The 24,806-nt window shown below is 35.9% G+C and overlaps 1 long non-coding RNA gene across 1 annotated transcript; it reads left to right on the top strand.

The window, feature by feature from the left end:
- Positions 1 to 4,361: 4,361 nt before the first annotated feature.
- LOC145582171 (uncharacterized) lies at positions 4,362 to 8,084 on the top strand. Its single transcript, XR_014099808.1, has 3 exons — positions 4,362 to 4,781; positions 6,297 to 6,461; positions 7,453 to 8,084. It is a non-coding gene; the product is annotated as an uncharacterized LOC145582171 (long non-coding RNA).
- The last annotated feature ends 16,722 nt before the right edge of the window (positions 8,085 to 24,806 follow it).

Here is a 24,806-nt window from a genome sequence, read left to right as displayed (position 1 = left end):
TTGTTATTTATGTCTTTTAGTTATTTTGATTGTGAGCGGGTCTTGGGTTCGGGTTTTGTTCCCTGGAAAGTTGGACTTTCCGAAACCCAATAGTGGTATTGGAGCCTTGCTCATTTATTTTTGTAACTAAAATTTTCAAGGTGTTCAAAATGGATTAATTTCTGGTTGTTGTTGCTAATTAGATTAGTAACTCGATTTTATTAATTTTAATCTCGTTTTATTTAGAATTTTGGCTCCAGAACCCAGATTTTCGCCTAAGACTAGTGAATTTTGGGTGTAATCGATATTCTGGAAACATTCTAATCCTTTCCTTTCAGGAATGCAAAAAAGCCAAATTCTGCCCAAAATTGCCTGTTTCGAGGGATTTTTCGTTTTGACGAAATTTTTTAAATATTTTAAACCTTGAATCTTAATGGCATAGTAATTGGGATTATGCATTTGGTTCTTTCCTTTATGCTTATGCAATTTTAGATCACTTTTGAGCATGATTACTTGGTAGTAATTGGTGCTTAATGGTTGGCTCAAATTTTCACATAATTGCAAATAAACTGCGTTAAGTTTGAAAAGTTTGTATTTTGAGGCTCTTACGTACTAAAGATCCAATCTTTAATTATTTTAAGTGATTGAAACTTTGTGTTACTAAATTCTATGTATGTTTATTGAACTTTCTTGATTTAATCATTTATTAAGTTGATTGGAATCATTAAGGTTCAAACTTGTGACTGAATTTTTTAATCTTCATATTGGAAGATGTAATTTTTTCAATGGTTCACAAGTTAAAGTTGGAATTTTTCATTAAATATTTATGTTCATTATTCCAACTCCCTTTTAATTTTGTCAAAATCTCATGATTAATTTATGTTGGTTAAATTAATAGTGTGAGTAGCCCTTCATTTTGTTGCACCAAGTTAAACCAAAATTTTACTTAAAGATTGGTTCTTGGATTTAATTTTGGTTATGCACATGAATGAATTTTATTTAATTATATTTATTTTAATTTTTATTTTGCTCAAAATATTGATTCTAAAATTAATTTAGAATTGATAATAATTGTCACACAAAACAGGAATTTTTCTCGAGGCACGAGCACACAAATCAAGGCCTAAGAGCCCCATGCATGCTCTCGGCTAGCCGGGTTGCTTGTTAGGTTTTGGAAAGTCCGACTTTCCGTGGAACAAAACCCGACCCCAAGACCAACTCACAATTAATATAACTAAAAGACATAAATAACAAGATAGAGTGAAAAGACCATCTTACCCTTGACGCATGCTTCACTTGTTCGACGAGCTCTTACTTCGAAAGCCAAGTCTCGCAAGCGCGTAGACCTCCAATGATAGTCCACCCGTAACCACGACCCGAACGGTCTCTAACTCGAAGTTTAGTCGAGTTCGGACCAAAAACAACTGCTCGAGTTTTATGTGAACTTAAAGGTTTTCTCACTATTTTGGAGATGCCTTTTTGAGTTCCAACTCAAGTGAAGTTTTCTTATTCCCAAGATGGGTATTTACAGAGAACTTCCTATGAGGACTCCACTCTCCCATCAATGTGGAAAAGTTGGTAAAAATCAATTTCCCATTTTATTTTTAAATAAAAAATAAAAGAAAATATCAAAGCAATAAATAATCAACAAGTGGCAACAAGGAGGGAGAGGGTAGGTGAGGACCACAAGGGGAGGGGACCATTTCCATCCTCCCTAAGCTTCCCCAAACCGCCACACTCATGCCCACCGGAGCCAACCACGTGGCGCCCAGCCTTGGGCACCTAGGCGCGCCTAGCTGACAGCCTGGTGCGTGGCTGGGCCTGCTGCGTGCGCGTTGTGCGTGCGGGCTGGTCGAAACCTAGGCCCAGCAAGCCACGCACATTTGCAAGCAGCTGGCTGTGGCCTGCTGCTAGCCGTGCTAGCACGCTAACGCATTGCTAGCTGCTAGCTGATGCGCGCGCTAGTGCTACTAGCTACTGCGCGTGCTAGCATTGGCGTAGTAGCACCATTTGCCCCTAGCACTCGGTTTGCTCGAGCATTCCAATGCTAGGGGTATTTTGGTAATTGTTGATTAATTAAATGCTTTTTACCGTCTCGTCTCTTATTCATTCGACTCGACTTGCGACACTCAGTCTCGACGCTCCTAGCTCGATTTTCGACGTTAATGTTCATAAAACGCGAGCGACTCATTAATTCCTTTCGAATTAATTTGTCATGTCGGATCCTTAGTTGCTTGGGTGTGACCCAAAGGGTTCAGTCAAGATTAAGCTATAATATTAATTATAGATTAATATTACTGATCGGAAGCGGCCTCTAACTAGGCATTCCGATCACTTGAGCTCACTGAATAATTAGCTTTCTAATATTTCCGAACCCTCTATCGGAATAATACACTTGTTCGAAGGACACCATTCCTATCATTCTCCCACTTGTCCTCCGGACAAGTGCGCCTTTTGTGTATAGCCTATTTCCGATGTCACTTAATGTCTCTTCATGAACTATAAGGTAAGATTATTCGTCATCCTTCTTACGTCCAGAAGTGTTTCTCGAAATCCGAGTTCGATTGTAAATAAACAGATGATTTCTTAAAATACATCTGAGCACGACCATGCATTTTACAGTCTTGTTGTTCAAGAGGCCTTGTAAACAATAAAGTTATGTTCCCTATGGTGAGTAGGGGGACATTCCCAGTCTTGTATTGTCAGCTTCTCTTACTAAGAGGACCTAGCCGCCCAAGTGTTGCCGTTATAATCCCCACGTATGGCAGACGTTTGACGAACATCAAAACAGACTAGTACTCAAACAAGTGAACTCACAATACTCATGGTTGAGGAAAGAGGTTCCGATAGCCATAATGAGAGGTATACTTATGATGATTTTTAAATCTCTTACAGTATTCTCATAGGCTGATCTAGTATGGTTCTAAACCAATACCTGTGCAAATGATTTATGACAATCATGTCCTTGTAGCACAAGAAACGGTGCTATAAATCAAACTACACACTAATCTCAAGTGGTCATTAACTGTCCATCATTTAAATGACCTCGATTAGGGATAATTTTCGATTATAATATTCAATGTTCACTTAATAGGTGTTTCTTTATCCAAGACTGGTCTTGATACCTTATTTTGAATATTATCATAATCGCAGGAACTCAATATTTAATCCTAAACAACATTTAAATAGAAATGGAGTGATAAAATTGCATGAAATTAAATTAATCCAAACTTGAATGGTTCATCATAGTGTCTTACATTAAAATGTTCAAAATTAATTAAAACAATAAACAAGGAAATCAAAGTCAATCACCAACGAGCCTGATTCCCATTGCCTCAATGTGCTTGTTGTGATTCACTTGAGGCAGAGGTTTAGTAAGTGGATCTGCTACATTGTCGTCCGTCCAACTTTACAAATTCTGATTTCACCCTCTAACTTCCATTCCCTTATCATGTGAAATCGCCGCTTGACATGTTTGACCTTCTAATGTTCCCTTGGCTCTTTGGCCTGAGCAATAGCTCCATTGTTGTCACAATAGAAGGCTATTGAACCCTTAATGGAGGGTACTGTAAGGAGGGTGCACCCATTGTAGGGGATCCTTCTCCTTATATGCCCATGACCCTTTAAAAGCCTAGGACTTTACAATTGTTAGGGTGTATTAGGATTTGAATTCCTGACTATTTGGGGGTCCTTGAATTAGAGTTGATCTTATCATTATACTTTTTTGTATGAAACTAGTAAGGAGTCGCCAATGACTTTTAGGAAAACTCATAAACCTCGTTCATGACTTTCTCCCAAGTAGGGTTCAAGGGATATTTAACATAAATCATAAGTTTACCCCATGCCCAAATTGGTGTACTTGTACCAGAAATGAGTTCAAGAGCAAGGGTACTAAAATAACGTTCCCTTTAGAGGAGAATAGCTATTCTAGCCAAGTGCGGCCTCTACTAGCTCTTCCTGTTTCACAATTTCATTACCAAACAATATATGCAACCCGATACCTAAAAAACTAAGTTAGTTGATTTTATTTACAAGCATTTAATCACGTAGGAATTACATTGCAAAGTCGTTATTCTTTATTTAATTTATATCACGTAGGAAAAAATGCCATTTATAACGGCCTATTTGTAACGGGCAGTAGTTTTCCTGTTACAATAAACCTATTTGTAACGGGCAAAATAACTGTCCGTTAGATTAAAGTCTGATACGGAAAAGAGTATTCGTAACGGGCGAAATGATGTCCGTTACAAAAATCAAATTATTTGTAACGGGCAGCGTTTTGCCTGATACAAATAAGTTGGTATTCGTAATGTGCACCAGTTGCTGGATACGAATAGGTTTAACTTAGATGTTAAAAAACCCTAAAAGCGCCTAACTCCTTTTTTCACTTCATCTTTTCTATAGCAGCCGTTCATACTCTCTCTCCTCTCTCTTTCTCTCTCTCTTTCTTTCTCCTCGGGTCCTGCTTCTTTCAATGGAGATTTTTTCTCACTTAGCTCTCTCTTCCACTTCTCCTTACCTCCATTTTCTCTCTCCTTGCTCCATTGATGAACCTCCCTTCAATTTCCCCTTTTTTTTATTTTTGATTTGATTTAATTCATTTTTTTGTGTGTTTATTTCGATTCGATTTTGTTATTTTATTGTTTAGGGTTGATTAGGTGAAAAGGGAAGAAGGATTAAGGATTTGAGCTCGATTTTGTAGAGGAGGTTTAATTTGCGAGAAATTAGGAAGAAAGCCGGCGCCGATAAGGCGATTATCCGCCAGATCTCTCCAATGCGGCTGCAGCGATACTCCTCCTCGGGTTTTGCCTCTTTCCCTCTCCTCTTTTTCTTGCATTCATGTCGATTTTTTAAAATTTTTTTGTTTGATGAATTAGGGTTTAAGTTAGTTACAGATCTTGAATTTCGTCTTTTAATTTATCGCATTTTGGGTGATTCATTTCTTGATGGTGTTTCGATCTGTTTATGGAATTAGTTGTCAGTTGATCGATGATTTTATCGGTTTTAGCTGATGAATTGTTTAATTTTGGTGATTATTTTGTTGTGAATTGAGGTTTAATTGTTGCAAAGAATGAAATTTTAGTTTGTTTTTTCTGATTTTGATATGAATTTTGTTTATTTTAGGTTGTTTATTTCGTGATTAGTTGATTGTTAATTTGCAAAATGTATTGAATAATTCTTTAACTTGATTTAAACTTGGGATTCTACAAAATGACAGTAGGTGTGCCTCTGAAAACGAGCAACAAATTAGCCCAATTAACATTCTATACTCAAACAATCAGTTAATTTTGCTCGAATAATTTGCAATCTATACTCAAACAAATTTTAGTTAATGAACTTGCATAAATTTGCTAGAATAATTTTAGTTAATGAACTTGCATAAATTTGCTTAATTTTATTGGGTTTATATCTTGTATTATAATTATGTGAGATTCATTTTAAAAATGGGTTGAACTTTAGTATTGAACTTGCATAAATTTACTTGAAAAGAGGTTTATTGTATAGATGCTCAGATACTAGGAGTAGTCAAGCATTGATTGATAGATAGCCGACTTTGGTGCAGACCATAGAACTGGGTATTTTGATTGTGTTATTGAATAACCATTGTTAAACTTCTTAGTAAAAAGTAAGGTGTAATAGGCAGCAGTATTTTCAGCCCAGAACCAACTAGATTATCTATACATATGTCTAAGATAGCCATCAAACCTTTTAATGCTTGAAATTATTCTAAAGGAGCTGAATCTGGATATGTTTTTTAATGTAGTAACACTTTATGCTACTACAAAGGTAGCAAAATTGCAACTGTAGAAGGCGTTGGAAAGGATCTTGGTATAGCTGAAAAGGTTAATTAGACCCTTGCTGGTTTTTCTGATATAGAATTCAGAAGTTACATTCATTGGCTAAATTATGAGATGCTACTTCTGCTTTTTTTTATCATCATCTCAAAGTTAGAAATTATCATATGACTAACTTTATGTTGCTGTATAATGAAGGACATCTGACAAACTATTTCAATCATACTACATCAGGATTGAATGTAATCACTCATCCTTACTCGTGAAATGTAATTTGATTATTGTGAATCTTATCGACTTTAAACTGTTGTATGAGGTATTGTATGTAATTTTTTGGGTTACTGGATTTGATTACCGTAGCATAAACACATACAATTTCTTTCACAAGTTGCTATTCTTCAGTTCAAGCTTGGGGTTCCTGATAAAGCGCGATATATATATATATATATATATATATATATATATATATATATATATATATTTGTATTATTGCGATTTTGATTATGATTTTTTATTGTTTAGAGTTGTGATTAGGTGAGAAGGGAAGAAGGATTTGGGAGCTGAGCTCGATTTTGCAGAAGAGGCTTAATTTTCCAGAAGGTTAACAACAACAGGGGGTCTTTGTGCTATTGCTCAGTGCTAGTCTCTTCGTTACAAGCTTCTTGGAGGTCGCCCTGCTATTAGAAGGTATATAGATTTTAAACTTCCTTTTTTCCATTGAATAAATTGATTCAGAGTGATACAATTTGGGTTGCTTTTGATTGTTAAACTACTGCTGCCCTGCCAAGGCTGCTGCTGCAGCTGGCCTGGAAAGGTTACAGCTACTGCTGCCCTACCAAGGCTGCTCCTGCAGCTGGCCTCAAAAGGTTGCAGCTGCTGCTGCCTTGCCGAGGCTGCTGTTGCAGCTGCCCAAGCAAAGATGCAGCTGCTACTACTATAAATGGGAATGTTTTTGCGTCTTTGTATTCTCCGTTTCTACACTTGCCGTCGTTCTTAACTTCTTGTTCTTTTATGATGGACCATAAGCTTTACTAATGCTTCTAAAGATGTTATTTTTTTCTCTCTCCTCTTCTACTGAATTAATTTTGACTTGTTGATTATAATCTTATTTTGGTTATTGTGTTTTAGATTATTTTGGTTGTTACAAACACAATGCTAAGTTATGTAAAGTGAATTTATGTTGTCAATTTTTGATTGAATTAGTTTAGTCTTGTGTTTCCTTAAACTGGGTTAACCATACTTAAGATACTGAGGTTTATTATTTGTTTGATACTCGTATTATTATTGGTAAAAAAACGGGAATTCAGAATTAGTTTAGAAGTTATACAGATTGTATCACTCTAAATCATGAATCTTGTTAGGTAGTTACAGCTTATATGAATTGGTCTTCCAAGTCCCAAGGTTCCAATGTTAATGTCATGATATAGTATGACCCTAAAGTAAAGTGTTTCTCATATTGTTAATGGCCATCTCAATGATTAGTGCTTAAATAAGCGGTCTTTAATTTCTTTTTAATTTTACTTGTATTTGCCGCTTTATTTTCTTCTAATAATATTTCTAATTGATCCTGCTGACTTGTTGATCCCTAAAATTTTATGTCTTGTTTTCTTCTTCTTTTTTTTTTTTTTTTTTCTTTTTTTTTTTCTCCTTTCCTAATAAGGTATTTTCTATGTTGCAGTTGCTATTCTGGACATGTAAGAGATAGAATCAGAAATGAGGTTATTCGCAAGAAAGTAGGTGTGGCGGGCATTGTAGATAAATTAAGGGAAAATCGTCTGCGTTGGTTTGGACATGTAAGACGGAGACCCGAGGGTGCACCGGTGCGAAGAGTGGAAGAGTGGGACCATGGAGGGATTAAACGAGGAAGAGGGAGACCAAAGATGACTTGGTTGGAAGGAGTGAGGAAGGATATGAAGTGCATGGATTTACGTGAGGATGAAGTTTTGGATCGTAAGGGATGGAGGAGAAAGATTTATGTTGATGACTACACGGAATAATCAAATTTGGTTCATGTTAGCCGACCCCACTTTTGGGATTAAGGCTTTGATTGATTGATTGATTGATTGAGTTGCTATTCTGGACGTTGCTTCCTCTAAACAATGCTGTTGGCCTTGTCGCTGCTTATGGTGGTTGTTTAAGTTGCTCTTGGTTTCTGCTATTTTACATTGCCTTCGTCGTTGCAGACAAAATGGGCAAAAAGGGTCCGTTAAAAATAATCGAAGTAGTGTTGAGCTAGTTGATAAATAAAATTAGCACGGGAATATTTTTTTAGTTTTAATTATTAGGTGATAATGAACTTTGATGATTATATATGAGATTTTCTACTGTACCATGTATAAAATATAATTTCTCTCATTAGTTAATTGATAAAATGATTGTGCAAGCAAAGCTAAAATAAATCCAGCATTAATGTGCTGGATTTTTTTTTTTTTTTTTTTTTTTTTTTGTTTTTAAAAAAAAATGGGGCACACATTATTCGTAACGGGCAGATACATGCCTGTTACAAATAACAAGGTATTCGTAACGGGTAAAACATGTGCCCGTTACGAATAACGGGGTTATTTGTAACGGACTTTTGGATGCTTGTTACGGATAACGGGGTTATTTGTAATGGGCGTTTAAAATGCCCGTTACAAATAAGTAGGTATTTATAACGGGCACTTGTGTTGCCCGTTACAAATAACTACTTATTTGTAACGGGCAAGTGCCCGTTATGGAAAGCCTATTTTTTCCCGTTACAGATAGGCTTTTTTCCACTAGTGCCTGAAAAGAACAATAAATAAACAATGTTAGCCTTGATTTAGATGATAAAATAATCAATTAATTATTCAAATTCTAGTCTTGATTAACGCAAGAATACTATGTGAATTAAATTAATTAAAAGTTAGTTTAAAGTGATCAAACAACAAAATTTATTCAATTAAAATTATTTAAACAAGAAAAGAAAAGTGATTTATCTAAGTGCTCAGGAAACTAACTGTTTTTCTCTTACGCTAAATCTCTGTCTTATGCATCTATGGACTTTCCTCATTCTTCGTACCTCCAAGGAATCCAATGGAATGTATTAGGGTTGAAGATAAGTTAGACAGTGGAGTGAAAAGTAGTATGATAGTAAGAGGGTTTTGAGAGATTAGGGTTTTTAGAAGAATTTTGATTAAGACCCCTATTTATAGGCTTAAGAATCTAGGTTTAGGGTTTTAGAGCCGCGTCGTCAGGTGGCGCGCGCAACTCTCTGAGTCGCGCTGGGTGCCGCGCGTCTCTTAATGACTTGCGCTCGCCAGGCGCGCGCAACTCACTGTGTGGCGCTCGGCGTGGTTTGCCTTATACAAAAACGCGTTTTAAAACTTCCATAACTTTTTATTGAGAAGTTGGATTAAGATGCGTGACATATCATTGGAAAGATCTGAACGTCTACTTTCCAATTCCGTTAGAATTAGGTTAAAATCTATTATGGATCAAAAGATATGGTCGTTAGAGTGTAAGGATGTCGATTTTAGGCCCTGGTTTAGTGTTTTGATTATAACTTCTTCGTTTTTACTCGGAATTGGGCTTATAATATACCGTTGGAAAGCTCTTTGAAAGGGCTTTCTATTTGTATAGGCCTTTTATAGAAATTTTATGGTTGGTTTATCTGATTTTCTCGGTTTTCATTAATATAAGATCCATTAGATCCAATCATTGCATTTGACGCATTTAGGTCCGTTATTAATCAAGTTTAAACATGTATGAGCATGTTTTAGGCTTAATTAGTAATCGGAAAATAATCTAATATAACTTGGTCTCAAATATGGGTTTTAACTTACTTCATAATGCATTTCATAGTTCATAAACACTTCAACTTTGATCTAGCATGAAGAACGGATTTTTTTAACATCATCGCACTTTCTGTTAGGACAGGAGGCCAAAAGTAGGTGTCTACAGTTAGCCCCCACTTTGATCAAGTCTAGAATAGATGATAATCAAAGTAGACAAGGAAATATATCCGAGACTCATTCTGCGAAGTTCCATAAAAATAAGGAATCTTTAAGTCGTGTTGAGAATGTCCAAACTATCCTTGATTCGCTAAATGTTCAAGACAAGTAGCTGCTAAGGCTAAAAAAAGTATTTTCTAGACTTAATGCGCTAAAGAATGTAGATTGATCCTTTGCAAATGTAGAACGCTTTTATAAGTAAAGGCTGTCCTAAGTGATGTCATGTTATGAGAAGATATCGGTTTAAAGAAGAGTAAAGAGGATGATATCCTCTCAATATGGCATCGTTGATCTAAAGTCCCTCGATATGTCATTGAAACTTTAGTCCATGATTTTAACAAGTTAAAAGATGATAAAAGGAGAGGTGTTTCGGCATTCATAGCCTAACACGTGAATAGAGGTTTTGACACTCGCTTGCCAAAATGCGGTATTCGGGATCCACAAGATAGAAATACATGTCTCAAGACTGGAGGCATATATCCAAATCCAGTGAGAGAGAAGAATATCAGCAACTCTCTCAGCAGTTTTTTCCACAAGATGAAAACACGCGTCTTAAGATTGGAGGCACGTGTCTAAATAGGTGCGACTTCGGCATGTCGCTCTTTATACAGGGGGTGGACGGACACCCTAACTGTCCGGTAAGCTAGTAAGCTCACTAACTACCGTATTTGCTTCCAATCGAGAAATGTCTGTTCTCGATGGTTCGGCGCGCCAGTCGATTCGTAAAGCTGACGCTTAAAGTTTGTAAAGAAGTTCTACCGTTTTCGTTACGGGAGGTAGATCACGTTGCTGGGAAGAGGTGAAATTTTACGCAACACCTACGCTATACAATTTTACGCTATACGATACGCCAGTCTTTTTGCTGTGGACGCCAAAAAGAAAGAAACGAACGTGACATTTCTGAAGTCAGTACAGTAAAATGACAAACCTATCTATGGGAGATTTTACGTAAAGCACCACTACGGAACGTTTTAAGACACGCTCACGAAAAACATCCTAAACGTATGCTTGGGGCAGGCACAAAGCATGGTGTGCATGCAGGATGATGCAAAAGATTATCAAAGAAGAAAATAAACTACAAAAATGCAAAGCAATTTAAAAGATTTCGATGATTCGTGTGTTATTATGTCTAACAACGCATAAAACCGCTGGACATTTTTTTTTAAAACGGATTAAAATCTAAGTACTAGTCTTTTAAGTGACCAGTATCTGCGCGCAACTTAGTGGGTCGCGCTATCCAGGCGCGCGCAAGACGTTGGGTTGCGCTGGGATGCCACGCGTAACTTGATGAGTTGCGCGCGACATTTGAATCAGTAAAAAGAGGTGGAGAAGCGTGATCTGCAGCTCACTCTCTTCTTCTCCTTTTTTACCATTTTCGATCTCTTTCCCTTTTTTGTTGTCATTTGAAGGAAAGTAAATCTTGCTCCTTTTATTGTACCAAACTTTGAACTTGGTCAATAAAATAGAGAAAGTCGAATGAAGAACTCTAACTTTCGATTCGACTTGTTATGAATTTGTTTGTTCTATATCATTGGGACATGTTTAAAGAGTGTAGTGCAACAAATTTCATGTGAAATGGTAAAGTATTGATCTTATATGAGCATATACAAGCATATACGTATTTAATTTTTGAATTTGTACTTGAACTTTTTTTATTTTCGCTCACATGGATTATACTTGTAAATTTTAATGTAAATTGAAGTGTTATTAGAACGACAATTATGCACTAAAATTATGATCGAAATTGTGAACTTTAATAATGACATGAAATTATTCTTACGACTCATGTTTATTTTTGTCATGCCTAAGTTGAAAAATTGGTTTTAACACCGATAACAATAATCGAAAGTTATTATTATTCACTTATAAAACTATGATTTCAAGATTTACATAAACTAGTAAATTTAAGAAATTTTTGAAGACATCATCGAACTGGTGTAATTTTGCTGTATCTCGAGCTTTTAAGCCCCCATTTTATTTTTTGAATGTCGTAGCCCCCAATATTGGGTAGCTTCGATGACTTGTTCGTTTTTAAGAATTAGACCCTTTCATGATGCTCGAAATGGGTCTAGAAATCTTGTGCTTTGTCTTATTGTTACAACAAGTAGGATCTTTGAAACTTTTAAACAGTGTGTTAAAATCGTTTTCGACCATTCATAGTTTTAACAAATGAAATTTGCTAAGTCTAGTAATATTTGTCGTTCGTTGGAACAAGTAAGAGGAAAAAAATGAAATGTTGCCCAACTTTTCCTCTATTCTCGCTACTCTCAAATTCTTTCTCTTGAGTTCAAATTTTGTTAAAACTAATTGAAGCTCGAGAAAGTAAATATTATCCTCTTTGTGAAATTCTAATGTTTTCAACAATAGAAAATCTAATAAAAACAAAGACCCCTTAATTTTGAACCTAGGAGTCTTTAACTCATGAATTTGTTTGTCTTATGTCAACAGAGTGTTTTGATAAAATTTTCATGATGATTGAGTATTAAAATTTCGTATGAGCGTGCATGTCATATGCATTTGAGTTCTTCATTATTTCGATACTCATGACCTTGTTCCTTTTGCTTCATAGTAGTCATACTCTCTAATCTTTAGAGGAAATTGAAGTATCGAGACAACAATTATGCATTAAGATTAATTTTTAAATTTAAACTTGAAAATGGCTCAAATATGTTGTATGTTTGTAGTTTGTTTCTATGGACAATTTTAGTTACAAACTTAGTTTTCAAAGGAACAAAAATTATTAAATCATTGTAATGCCTTTGAAAATTGTAAGGCTCGAGATCTACGTAAACCATTTGTAGTTTAGGTGATTCTCGAAAGTAGATCGAATGACATGAATGTCTTATTTTGTTTATTTCGGATATTGGAGCCCCCATATGTCGGGTTATGCGCATTCTTGCTATTTCTCAAGTCTTGGAGCCCCCAATTTGGGTAGTTCTAATGACTTGCTATTATTTAGGCCATTCATATAATTATGATATGGGAATGAGCCTACGTATCCCATGTTTTGTATTTTGAGAACATTTTAGGATAATGACATGGCTTACGCATTTTAGTTAAAGTCATGTTCAAGGAAGCAAATTAGTTCTTTGCTTGTTTATAAACCCAAAATAATTATAGTTAAGGTTTAGTAATCTTTACCTAATGTCAAAACGTTCGTAGAGATCATTGTAGTAATATTATTGTTCGAAGTTGATTTAAAACATCAGATGATTTTATTGTTCTTATCAATCTTTGATTTTGGTCTTGTAGGTTGTTCGTTTACCATCCCTAAGCCCAAGTTCGCATGATAACTAGGCGAGAACAAGTTCGAGTCAAGAAGAAGTAGAATCTTAGTTCATTCCTTTTGGAAATATTTATGTATATACATGTATTATCCAAACGATTATTGAGAATCTGAAAATTTATTTATTTGAGAAAATGAAACAAAAATTCAGAAAGGAAATTTTGAAAACTATTTTTTTTATTTGGAGAGTAAGAAACGTGTTATTTCGAACTAGAATTCAAAATTTTGAGAAGGTCCAATAATTTTAACAAAAGTTTGTTTTGAAAATAAAATGAAGCAACTTTTTCTAGTACGCAAAATACGTAATCATGTTATTTTCAAAACTGGACCCAAAATGGAAAGAAAAAGTCTAGCTCGTAATTGAGTGTGACTTTTTTGTCCAAGATTGATGAAGGTAAGTTGTAATTTGAAACATATTTCAACTAAGTTATGAAAATGTGAGAAAACTTTTGTATATCTAATTTTGTTTATGTTTTTCTTTTTAGTGTTTGCCATCATTGTCATATTTTGCTAATTGAAAGTGAAGTTCTTCCAATTGTTTGAGAATGAATTTTTATCAAGCTTGCGTTTGATGGAGTGTTAGAATAGTTTATAAAATCATTCGAATCACTATCCAAAATATGGTCTCATTTCAAAATGAAAGTTAATGTGAGACCTATAGTTTCGTAGCCCCCAAGTGTAGACTTAGGTGGCTTTTGGAATTCATGTATACATATGCTGGTGTAGACACCTAAAAATGTCTCCCCAAAACCAAACCTGATGATGAACAACCTTTCACCGCCATTATTGGTCGGGTTGAGTATTTAACCTTTGGAGTGCTTAAATCCATGTTTTCATTCAATACATTTCATAAACCAACTCAATTCATAGATCATTTCCCTAAACCAAAACTTGTTTTCCTCTTTTCGTGTCCATATCACAAAATCGAGAGAAACTGATTTTGTGGCCTTATAATTTTTATACAATTATTATTTGGTTTTATAGGCCTTGAAATAAGCTTTCCAACAATATATCATAAGCCCAATTCCGATTTAAAACGAAGAACATATGAGCAAAATACTAAACTCGACCCAAAACCGACACCCTTTCAGGAAAACGGCCATATCTTAAAATCTACAAATGATTTTGATCTGATTTTAATTGGGTTGAAAAGTAGACTTGATAATATTTCCAATGATATATTATATGCCTTATTTCGAGTTATGGATCAAAAGTTATCATGGTTTTAAAAACGCGTAAAAAACTGGAATTACCGCGAACAGTGTAAAAACGCCGTGTCACGGCAAAATCTGACGTGGCACGGTGCCTGGTGCCATGACACGGTAATTTTCAATGTGTCATGGTGTTATTTTCGTGTTTTTTCCGCGTTTTCTCACGAGCTAATGAATCTGGACGTAAAAATGGAAATAAATTCCACCGTGTCACGGAAACAGATGCCGCGCCACGGGAAATCTTGCCGCGTCACGGCATGTTTTACCATGTCACGGTTTTCATGCCGTGACACGGGAAATTCCCGTGTTTTGCCCGTGTGTCAGACTTCACGCGTTTTATCCTCTGTAGGTCAAATCTTTCCTGCCTCACACCAAAGTACCCCGCGTCACACTAAAGTATACCGTGTCACGGCATATTTTGCCGTGTCGTGGCATACTGCTGACGTGTCGCGGCAACCTTTTCTAGGGTTTTATCTTTTTAGGGTTCCGTGTGTTCCCTTTACTCATTTTCTCTATAAATACCCCCTCCTTTCTACAGTTCGGGGCACGAAATCATTCTCTCTTTCTCTCTTCTACACCAAAAAATCATTCTCTTCTCTCTCTCATATTCTAAGCCTTAAACCTATATTCCTAACTACATCATTCCTTCCTTAAGCGCTCCAAGGAGTCCATACTTAACCCGAGGTTTAGTCCTTAAACCAAGGCGTGAAAAGTATAATTAATTGAGGGTTTCGATCAAATCAACTCTACTTTTAATTTAATTTAATTTAATTTCAATTTGATTTATATTTTTATTGAAGTTACTAACAGTTTATTCATGATGTAGCAATTCAAGGAAACGCGGAAAGTGAGTAATTAATCACTTAATTACTCTAATTTTTATTCTTGTTGCTAGTATCATGATTAGGATTATTTGACTTGGACTAACGTTATTATTGTTAAATTGCTTCCAATATTAATGTTTATTTTATTATTATTTATTGATCACCATATTGCATGGTTAAAGGGAATATGTAATTGAAAATCACGCCTAATAAGATAATTTGGACAACCGGTTTAAGTTCCTTTTTAATCTTGTTATTAAATCAAGTGATCACTAATATTTTAGAATTATGTGTTGCATTAATATTCAACCAATTTAGCATAATAATAGTTTGGAGCAAATTGAATCTTTGTTTGCATGCCTTTGAGATCGGAGGAATCACTTTTCACTATAAGAATCGAGTAGAGGCCAATACGGGCGAATGTGGCTCCATGACTCACTTCGTACCATCATCCCCGATCCTCCTTTCGTGGTTCCGAACCATATGGAGTTAGTAATCTCATGGATTATGAATGGGGTGTTACCTTCACGGGTCAATCGTTGTTGCCTTTCATTGTCCCTTATCGTGGTTGCCTTTTATGATCCGTGAACGGTTTACAAGTTCCTTAAAAACTTGTTGGGGCTCCCTATTTTATTTGTCCCTAATCGTATACATCAATTCCCACTTCCTATGAGTGTCAAGCATATTCACACATGCTTAACGTAGGCGCACTTCAAACGACGCCTACAGCTGGGGATGTTTCTCATGTTTATTTGGAGTCCCAAGATTTGTATTTTTAATTTGTGGAATATTGCATATGTTTATCAAAAACTGTTTGACCAAGTAACATAATTAATTATCCTCGTCAAATAATAGGAAGTGGTATTCTTTGCTTTGTCATTTAAAGTTATTAAGATGATTCGTAATAAGCTTTGCATGACCTTGATTTCGTAACATAAATAGCGTGTTCAAAACTGTAAATAGAGAGAAGGGGGGATGTATGTCTTGGCTTTTTTAGCCCCCAGTTTGAGGCAAAGAGCGAATAAATTATACTATATTTCGAGTATTTTAGTTGCCAAATGGGAGGGATCATCCCGACTTATCCCCAAAAAAGAAATGAACAAAAAAGACCGATTTGCATAAAAAGTAAAGGGATCCAACTTTCCCATAGAAAAATAAAAAAGTAGAAATAGACATGTTTCCAAAAAGCAAGGATTATTGTCTTAATATTTGAATCATCGTGATGATTTGGCAGTGAGGTATATGTGTGATAGCGATAACAATCATTTTTTTCATGTAGCGATCATGTTCAATCAATGTTCCTTGTTAGAGAGGATGAAGATATCCCACGCATGCGGACATATTAGTTGCTCATGATAAGTGAGAAGACCAATGCTCAAGAGTTGTAAAAGACATCTAAAGTTGACGTCGAGGCTGCTGATATATCAAATCAATTTACTGTATTAACTCATTTTCTTTCTAGGCAATGTATATAGAACTTGAATCACCTTGGTAATAAATAGCCCTATTATTAAAAAAAATAAATAAGATGATTACTTTTTTTTTTTTTTTTTTTTTTTTTGTCATCTCATTTTTCTTGGCAAAGGATATGGAAAACATCAAATTTAGTTCGATTCATTTACTTTACTAAAATGATATAATCAGGCCAATGGCTATCAAATCATCCAAATTATTTGAATTTTTTTTATATGATTTTGTAATCATTTAATCAATACTTTATGCATTTTATGTATGAGCATAACTACTCAATAGTAGGTCCATATGTGCAAAAGGCCTAAAGTGGGCCATATTTTCATAGAATGATGATTTTTGTGATACATGATTATGGTCTACCTCAAGGAGGGCCTTTCCAAGGTTGTAATGTGGCTTGGCTTAAGGTTATGAAAAATGGATAGGCTCAAGTATACTCCCTTAATCCCTTAGTTTTGGTGCTTTTCAAATTAAAACATTTCTAGTTTGTGTGACAACTCCTACATTAGGTTCCTTTTCCTTGTCTTTCCTCTCTCTCTTTCTTTTTTCTTTTTTTTTTTTTCTCATTTTTGACAAGTTTGGTTTTGGGTTTAGAACGATTTTGCATTCGATCTCTCCTTTTTTGGGTTTAGACTAACTTTGTGTCCCCCTCTTATGTTTCGTTCCCCCAATTTTTTCATTTGTATCTCTTTGCACCATTCCCATCCCAAGGTTTGGAATAATGTAGGTTGAATAAGTAAGGCTCAATTGACGAAGCTCAAAAGGGCTAACAAAGATGGATTGTTCTAAGGTTATTAACATGGGATTATCTACGTGGAGTTTCAAGTTGCCTCCTGTAGACACCCATTTGTGTCTCCCCAAAACCAAACCCAGTGATGAATACCTTTCATGTCATTTGGTTATCGAACGAAGTGAAAGTGTGAAAGGTCCGGTGTTGCGGTTGGTTTTTATTTAAAAATTCTTTCTTTCTGTTTTCGAAAAACAACTCTATTTTATGAAAACAGCCAATCCAGTTTAGTTTGGTCCACGACAAGGGTCCAATAATAGTGTAGTTGGATGGGGTTTGCAAAGAACTTTTCAACGATATATTATAAGCCCAATTCCGATGAATAATGAGGAAGTTATGGCCAAAATACTAAATTGGGCCCGGTTTGATCTTTACATGCGGCCCGAAGATCTAGGGGAGGGCCCAATGTTAATTATTATTACAAAGTTATTAGAATTAATTATAGTCTTCTAGAATTCTCTAGAAGGTTCTCTTTAAGTCCTAATAGCATTAGAATTAATAATTATATTTTGATAAGTTTTACTTGGAATAAAATATTATTTTATGAAAAATACGATTTCAATTTTCATACGGACTTCACGAGTCAATTTTGATTGATAAGTGGACTCCGTGTTTGAAAGCGCGTAGGAATCCAGGCTGTCGCCAAACGACAGGCCCGTCGCCACGCGACAGACCCTGTCGCCAAGCGACAAGGTCGGTTTTGCGGCGACAGCGTGGAGTTTTATTCCTTATCAAATTCTATCTATTTCTGGACTATTTTCTTATAAATAGGGTCCTGAACCTCCGTTTTTAATCATTCACAATCAATCATCAATTCTCATCCACAATCATCAATTATCAATCTTCTCATCTCTCTAGCTTTTCATAAACAAAATTCCGCATACACGAGATCTAGAAACACCTAGCCAAGTTCGAAGTTGCCTTCGCCCTAGACGTGAAAGGTTTGATATTTCTGAGGGTTTGGTCCCTAATCTCTATTTCAATTATTTAATTTGATTGTTTGATTTTTATATTTTCCTTGAAGTTACTAACGCGTGTATTTTGTTATTAGAAAGAGGCACGAGGCATCAAAGTATAGTCTTATTGCTCTATTCTTGTTGATGAGTGACATTTTTGGCACTCATTTGGTTCCTTTTTGGATGATTTTTATTTCATTTTATATCTCTTTTCTTTAGTTTTCCTTAGTTTTATTCTTGTTTTCTTCATTTTATGCTTTTTGTAGTTAGTTTCTCTTTTTCATGTCTTTTTCTAGTTTACTTGTTATTTTTCTCTTTTACTTGCTTTTTATCTTTTGCTTGTAGGTGGTAATTGATTGTCCAAGAATTCCCGGGCTTCCTTTCTATAGTTTTCCATTGATTTTCATGCCTAAAACTTGTGCAAGAAGTTTCAAGTCAATAGCATGCTTCAAAGTCTTGTTTATGCCTTCCTCATGGCTCATTTTCTTCAAGAAATTCAAGGAAGTTGCTGCCCACCTTGTCCTCCATCATCATCATCTAGGATGCGTGCACCTCGTGAGCAAGGGCAAAGAAGAAAGGAGGAAGCTGCAGCTATGTGCGGGCGCACTTGAGGAGTGTGCGGCCGCACATCTGTCGTGTGCGGCCGCACATCAGGTGTGTGCGGGCGCACATTCCTGGGTACACTCCTTCGAGCGCCCGCACTTACGAGGGTCTATTTTTGGGCGTCATTACCGACCTCCTCCTTGTATATATAGTTATTTCTACCTATTTTTGGAGAGTTTTTTTTGGAGAAGGAAGTTTTAGTTTTAGATTGAATTTGATAGTTAGTTTTTGGGAGAATTTTAGAGAGAGAAACTCAAGAACTAGAGAGAGAAACTCATGATTTTTGGTGATTGCTCAAGGATTTCTCATTGTATTTGATCTTTGGATCAAAGTTTTGTAAGGATTTTCTTCTTGATTTCAATACAAGTTTGATTTTAGTTGATTTCATTAGTTTTTCATATTGTTGATGATTGATTTGGTTATTGATTGAATTTTGATTGATTTTGATTGATTGTTGGTTTAATCTTTGATTTCAAGTAATGTTGATGATGAATTTGATGAATGTTGTAGTTTTGATCTTAATTCCTATGGCTAGTGAGTAGTTTCCTAGCTAGGGAGATGGTGAAGCATGTATGAATGATGGAATAGTGTAATTTGGGGATAATTGATGGAGTTGATGATATGATTAAATTTGGTTGATATTTCATGTGCATGTGTGTGATTAATTGAGGTTTGGCCATCTTTGATTAATACACTAGATTGCATTGCAAGCTTGCTATGATACGGACCATTGATTAGTAGACTTGCAATTTCACGATTGAGGTGTTTTGTGACGTTCCCTAGGTAGTGTTTAGCGTAGTTGACGCTAGTTAGACCTCTAGGTGAACCACCTTAGTATGCTCTTTTGGATACATGATGATTTTCCTTCATATCGCTTGACTTAGTCGGTTTGACCTCCCAAATTACCGTTTCCATTATGATTGCATGTGGATCCATTGCCCTAGTGTCTTAGATTGATTTTATACAAGTTTGCATTACCTAGTTTAGCCTTAGTTCTACCTCAAACCCCTTCTTGATTCCGAAATAGCTTGATTTAGACATCGTGCACTTGATAACCATTCCCTTGGGTTCGACCTTGACTTGCCACTACGCTAAATAGGGGTTAGTTAAGTTACAAATTTTGTTTGATAGGGTGGGGTGGTAGCCCAACGACCTACCGTTCTCCGTCCCATCACTTGTAGAAAGCATGTTTAAATTTGTTTAATTCCTAGTATCATGTTAGGATGTTATTATTGCTTTCTAGTATCATGTTTAGGATGCCTTTTACTCTTTTCTAATATCATGTTAGTATCATGTTAGGGCTAAAGCTTTGATCTTTAATGTTTAGTGACATGCTAGGATTTGTTATTAATCTTGTTAGTATCATGCCTAGGATCTTGCTAATAATATTATGCTTTAACATGATTATTATTGTTATAATTATTATTATGATTATGATGATTGTTATTATGTTGCTTGATATATATTTATTTGTTATTGCTTGATCACGCCTTTTATGCATGTTTAAAGGGAATTTGTACTTGTAACCACGCTTAATAAGATAATTAATAATCTTATTTAGGGCTAATATGATTATAATTCAAGTGATCGCCAATAATAGTTTTCTTGTGCATTAAATTCAACCAACATAGATAAACAAGTTTAGGGTTAACCTGTTGTTTGCATGCTAGTCAGAAAGCGCACATGAATACGATAAGAACGAAATAGAGGCCTATTTAGGGCAGGTTAAATCTCTTTTAGGTTGGTTTTGTACCTTCATCCCCGAACCCTATTTGGTTCAAGACCTTTTGGAGTTGACGATCTCATGGATCGTTAAAGGGTGTAATCTTCACCTTGTAAACGGTTTACAAGTTCCTAAACCTTGTTGGCGACTCTTTTGCTGTAGCTTCCTTCCCTTTGAACGCCACCATGCTTAAGTGTATGATCACAGTGGGGTTTAAGCTTGGGGTTAATGCTTGAAATATTCCCTACAGTTTTTGGCGACTCCACTGGGGAGGATTTCTATTTTAATTCCTAAAATTTATTTTGGCAATGATTTAGAATGAGTGGATGAGACTCGAAAAGTTCTAAGTATTTCATGTGCGTAATTTTGATTAGCATTATTGTCATATGCATAAAAAAGGTCCTCATTGGATAGACCATCCGAAATGAGTCAAAAACATAGGATTTTTACACGTAGGAAATTTGAGAAATATCTTTCACAACTAGAATTGAAATAACATTGCGAAATCTGGAAAATTCTAAGAACTTAGATACCTGCTGAGGCATGTAGGAACTGGCGTTTAGAAAACAGGGCTTGTCGCCTGTAAAGTGCTTTTGTCGCTGTAGGTGTCCCTCGAAGTGCGCCTACTTTAAAGCATGTTGTGAATATGCTTGGCACTCATAGGAAGTGGGAATTGACATAATACGATTAGGGACAAATAAAGTAGGGAGCCGCCAACAAGTTTTTAAGGAACTTGTAAACCCTTCACGGATCATAAAAGGCAACCACGATAAGGGACAACGATAGGCAACAACGATTGACCCGTGAAGGTTACACCCCATTCATAATCCATGAGATTATTAACTCCATATGGTTTGGAACCACGAAAGGAGGATCGGGGATGATGGTACGAATTGAGTCATGGAGTCACGTTCGCCTGTATTGGCCTCTACTCGATTCTTATAGTGAAAAACATTCCTGCGATCTCAAAGGCATACAAACAAAGATTCAATTTGCTCCAAACTAACATTAGGCTAAATTGGTTGAATATTAATGCAACATATAATTCTAAAATATTGTGATCACTTGATTTAATAACAAGATTGAAAAGGAACCTAAACCGGTTGTCCAAATTATCTTATTAGGCGTGATTTTCAATTACATATTCCCTTTAAACATGCAATATGGTGATCAATAAATAATAATAGAACAAACATTAATATTGGAAGCAATTTACAATAAATCCAACAATATAAAATTATTAGAAAAATAATAGAAATAAAAGGAACATAATTCTTACTTTGATTCTGTTTTCTTGCAACTATAAAATAATAAACGAGTTAGTAACTTCAAGGAAAATTAATCAAACAATAATGAAATTAAATTAAATTAAATAGAGTTGATTTGGGGCCAAACCCTCAAACAGTTCTACCTTTCACGCCTTGGTTTAAGGACAGAACCTCGAGTAAAGTATGGACACCTTGGAGTGCTTGAAGAGGGAATTTTGAAAGAAAAGGGGTAGGCTAGTGTTTAGGCTAGAGCATGGAAGAGCGAAAAAAAGAATTAATTCAGTACATCAGAAATGAGGAGTATTTATAGGGAAAATGAGTAGAGGGAACACACGGAACCCTAAAAAGATAAAAACCCTAAAAAAATAACACCGCGACACGGCAGAGGACATCGTGACACGGGAAATAATTAGGTTACGGGAGATAAAATGCGTGAAGGGTTTACGCGGAAAGGACACAGAGATGCCCCGTGTCACAGCACCGGCACCGTGTCACGGGAATGCACACCGTGGCGCGGCATTGAGCCCCGTGACGCGGTGCTTTTTGTCGTGACGCGGGAAACTATGCGTCTATTTTCCATTTAAATTCATTTTTGCCCCAATTTCGTTCAGCCTTTTTCAGTGCCGATTGATAATTTTGGGCCATTTCTGATTTATTATTTATTAATTGGGCTAAATTAAATAAAATAAAAGGAAAATAAAAATAAAAAGGTTTAGGCCAAAATAATAAAATAAAGGAAGATAAATAAAATAAAAAGGTTTTGCCAAAATTATGTTTTGACTAAACATCAAGACTGATCCATGGATTATTAAAACTGATTTTCAATCAAATACGATTTTTTAAGCACTCTCGGGATTAAATACTGAACCCGACCAATAATGGCGGTGAAAGATTGTTCATCATCAGGTTTGGTTTTGGGGAGAAATTTTTAGGTGTCTATAGAAGCCCCCACTTTGACTGAGTTTGTAGAAATATCAGTTTCGAAAACGATAGTTAAAGTATTCGACTGGGACGGAGAATGATTTAAGACGTTCTGCGATCCTAAATCACTCTGTATACGCCGATACCTGCAGAAAAGTTTTAGTTCTGTAGACAAAAGAGTAAAGGGATAGAATGCTTATCTGACACCAGCGTATCGGTGACAAATGAGTTTGGTAGCTTCCTATGCTTGAAGGAATCCCTGTAGTCTGGTGCCAAGTTCTTCCAATACCGAGCCAGAACTTTGCCTTCTTGTTTTGACCATTTCTAGCACTGTTGGCTCGATTCTACTTCCTGATTGAGTTTTTCTCACTTTTCTGAAACCCATATGTGTTCTAAATATGGACATAACCCTCTGGGGGTTCACGCTCCATCTACCCAATCGAACGCTCTTGGCAACGACGGGTACATCTGAGTTTGTGAATCCACCAAACCGTGGAAGCAAGTTTTTAACTTGCGGGGTCCTATCCATACGCGCCAACCTTTCCAAAGGTAAGGCTTCTGCGTGATGCATCCGGACTCATAACCATGGACCCTCTTTGACTAACCCATATCCTTGAACTTTAGAGAACTAGAGCCATGGTTAGGTTGCAAACTCATTGCATCATATTGTGACTATTTGAACTATTTGTGCATTCATTGCTTGTGCATACCCTATATGTGCTAACCGTTTGTTTGACTTGTGTTTAAGTCTAAATAAACTAATTAATGACTAAAAAGGACTTTGTCTAACTTATTAATTAAGTAATTTGACTAATAATAGACTAATAAAATAATTAATCTGACTTAGTCCGACTGTAGGCATGTCCCCTTAGAGTAAAATTACTGGAAACAGTCCCAGATTAATGTTCCAGAAATGGCGCAGGAGTTTGGGCTGTGGCACCGCAGTTTATTGCTTGTCGCCTGGCGACAAGCTTCAAACAGTGGCGACAGTTCTGTTGTTCCAGCGACAGTCCAGATTCTTACTCGAGTCATCACGACAAGTCTAATTAACCAGTATGCTAATCTGTTTAACCAATTTGTTAATGGCTTTAGCCATGTTTAAGTCCTTAATTGAGTCTAGGCACTTAGTCCCATGGTCATACATAAGATTCAAAGCATGTCACTTGCACTCACTTATAAAGCACACACTTAACATGTATGTCACACCTTGACCATGTCTAGAGAGTGTTGAATGCGTATTTTCCGTCATTTTTTTAGGGGGGTAAGTAAGATATTAATCCTCCAATTAAACCACTTGTTTGAACCCATTCCCAAAAATATGCACCCTATTTTTGCTTTTTTTAAAACCATAAAATCAAAATCAACTTGAGTCAAGTCATTAAAACAAATATGGTTTAATCTACAGCGCGTCGTTAAGAAAGGAAGGGCGTTTAATCAAGGACAACACTTTCGTTCAAGTCTCACTTTTTGATAAGCCAATCGGTCGAAAAAGGAAAGCTAAGAAGATAATGGCAAGTCAGGAAGAAGTCAACGAGCTCAAGGGACAGGTGGCTAACATGGCTAAAATGTTGAAGAATCTGACTCTTCAAATCAATAACCCTGTGAGACAACAACAAATGGAGCTCATCCAGGAAAGTTTGAGCAGATTATCCAATGACTATAGATTGCAGGGCATTAGCTCACAAGGGGTCTCGGTGGACAAGGATCTTCTTCCGCAGAAGTTCAATGCCAACGACATCCCGAAATTCAAAGTAATGGATAACCCTTATTTTCATTTAAGAGCCTTTGAAACTGTAATGAATATTAAGGGAATAGACAAGAAAGCTTTTCATTCTGTGTTTTCTCTATCTTTAGAAACCGTTTGTCAGCAATGGTACTTTTCTCTTGATAAAGGGAAAACCTCTAGTTGGGAGTCAATTGTAAACGCTTTCATTGATAGATATAAATGCAATATTCAAGTTGAAACTGATCATAGGGAACTTGAAATACTCAAGCAGAAAGAGAATGAAGGC

The sequence above is a fragment of the Chenopodium album genome, chromosome 15, assembly GCF_948465745.1.
Source record: "Chenopodium album chromosome 15, dcCheAlbu1.1, whole genome shotgun sequence".
Classification (NCBI taxonomy): Eukaryota; Viridiplantae; Streptophyta; class Magnoliopsida; order Caryophyllales; family Amaranthaceae; genus Chenopodium; species Chenopodium album.
The sequence above is the reverse complement of the archived record's forward strand: the minus strand, read 5'-3'. Positions and strand labels throughout refer to the sequence as shown.